Genomic DNA, 2,520 nt, shown 5'->3' with positions numbered 1-2,520 from the left:
TGGGAAGTTCCATGGTGTGGTAATCATTATCTAGGTCTTGGATTCATAAGGCTTTATTGTTTGGCAAAAAAAAAAAAAAGAGGTGCGTGAATATTTACAAGAAAAATGGGGTTTAGTAAAGTAAAGTGGGATAATTTTATATGTAAACTACTTGATATGATGCAGTATTGTTTGCTGGAGATTTTTTTGGTGATTATGTCCGAACAGGAGTAGGATTGTTTCCATTAATTCAAAATTGATGCTTCATTTTGGTTGGCCTCCTCCTCATGAATGTTTTGTGTTCAATGTGTGTGGGTTTGCAAACGAGGTTTGAGGTTGATTGATTGGTGGAGTTGGCCGGTGATTTGTTATGTGGGTGTGTAGCGACGTAAAAATTTTAGCTTAGCTTGGTCGCTAATTGTGGCGATTTATTGAAAAAAAATTTGAAATTTGACGTTTGATTTTTGAAATAAACAGGGAGTCGCCACCGATCCTTTTTCCTAGGTGTGATCGGACACCTATTAGATCTCTTATTAAAACAAATAAAAGGCTAAGTTTAGGTCTATGTTAAAATCCAGAGAAAATTTAGGGTTCGGGAGTCGGTTACGCGCGAGGAAGGTATTAGCACCCTCGCGACGCCCAAAATTGGTATCTTATTAAACACATGTTGTCTTGATTTTCAAAAATACGAATTCAATTTGACATTTAAGTGTGATCCGATTGAAGGAAATGAGAAGTTGCAAGTTTTTTTTTTGTTTTTTAGAAGGACGTCCCGTTTTTAGCACGAGCCGATTAATTTCACCCAACATAGTGATAAAATCGATGACTTAATGTTAAAATCGGTACATTGCCTTATTCTTAAAATTAAAATGTAAAAAGTTTTTAAAATGATAGTAAAAAAAAATCCAAGAATATTATTGTCAAAAAATGCGAATAATGATGTGAATAATAAAATATATAAAATATAAAATATTAAAATATCAAAATATTAGAATAATAATAATTAATATTGACAAATAAAAAATGAAATAGAAATAAAAAAAATGTACATAATATATATATTAGAAATAATAATGATGTTTAAAAATCAATACTATTAATAATACTACATCAATATGTACATATATAAAAAAATAAATACGTGATAATATTAAAAATATGTACATAATATAGTGTTAAAAATACATACATAATATAGTTAAGATATATACATAAGATAACATGTAAATAATATATATATAAATAATATAATATTAAAGATATATACATAAAATAGTATAAAATATATATACGTAATATAGAATTTAAAATATACCTAATATATTAAAAGAATATATATAATATAATATTAAGAAATATAATAATAACAAAAAAGGAGAGAGAGGGAGAGGGTGGATGATTTTCGGCCACAAGGTCGGCCATCGTCCGGTCGCCGGACCGCCGCCGGCGCCACCGTACACGGCAGCCGGACCTCAAAAAAACTTTTTCGGTAAAAATGGGTAAGCTTCCTCCTTTTATTTTTATATTTTACTTTCGTATAAAAGAAACAAAATAAGATTGAAAGGAAAACAATAAGTAAACAAAGAACTTAAAATGAGAATAGACAAAGAAACCTCTTTTGCTTTGATCTTTGATTAATCTTCAAAAAAAAAAAACTAGCTTCTCCAAAAACTAGCCTTCACAATAACTCTTCTCCTTAATTACTTTAAAAAGAAACCTCTCCAAAAATCCTTTACAATAACTTTCTCTCCCAAAAACTCTCCAAAAAAATATCCCCCCCATATACAAAATATGAGAAGGCTTATATAGCCATTTACAAAATATTTTTTTATTGTTTATGTCTTCATTTGTAGGTACAAGTGGTGGTGGAGCAAGTGTGGTTAGTGGAGTAGGTAACGGAGCAAGTGTGGCTAGTGGATTTGGTGGTGGAAAATGTGTGGCTAGTGGAGTTGGTGGTGGAAAGGTGTGGCTAGTGGAGTTGATGGTGGAAAAGGCTAAGATTTAGTTGAGAAAAGTTTAAGTTGTGGGCTAAGGTTTTTTTTTTATTTTGATTTGGGCTTAGGGTTTGGGCCATTGGGGTTTTGATGTAAATTGGGCTTTGGGTAGTTAATATTTTGGGTTTTGGGTTTAATTTTGGTGGGTTAGGTAAGGCTAAATTGGGTTTTGATGTAAATGGGCTAAAATTGGCCTACAACAGGGTGGATGATCGATGAGGACTCGAGACTTAGTTTGGGATCCTTCTCCTTTGGGTTGGATTCAATTCAATGTAGCAGGGGTTGTTAGGAATGTGTTAGTGGTTTGTGGAGGAGTGTTGTGGGACGATAAGAGGGTGGCTTTGCCTTTATTTCTGGTTGATGTGTAGTGGAGGACTTGTAAAGGGCAGCTCTAATGGCAATTAAAGTGGCTACAGTGATGGTTATAGAGTTGATTAGGAAAGAGAAGGTCCTTTTAATTTTGGAATGTAATTTAATTACTATTTCGGATTGGTTGAAATATTGTCGTATTCGATCGTGATCATTTAGGAAGTTGTCCCTGAATTTT

The sequence above is a fragment of the Gossypium hirsutum genome, chromosome A12 (assembly GCF_007990345.1).
Source record: "Gossypium hirsutum isolate 1008001.06 chromosome A12, Gossypium_hirsutum_v2.1, whole genome shotgun sequence".
NCBI classification, from domain to species: domain Eukaryota; kingdom Viridiplantae; phylum Streptophyta; class Magnoliopsida; order Malvales; family Malvaceae; genus Gossypium; species Gossypium hirsutum.
The sequence above is the reverse complement of the archived record's forward strand: the minus strand, read 5'-3'. Positions refer to the sequence as shown.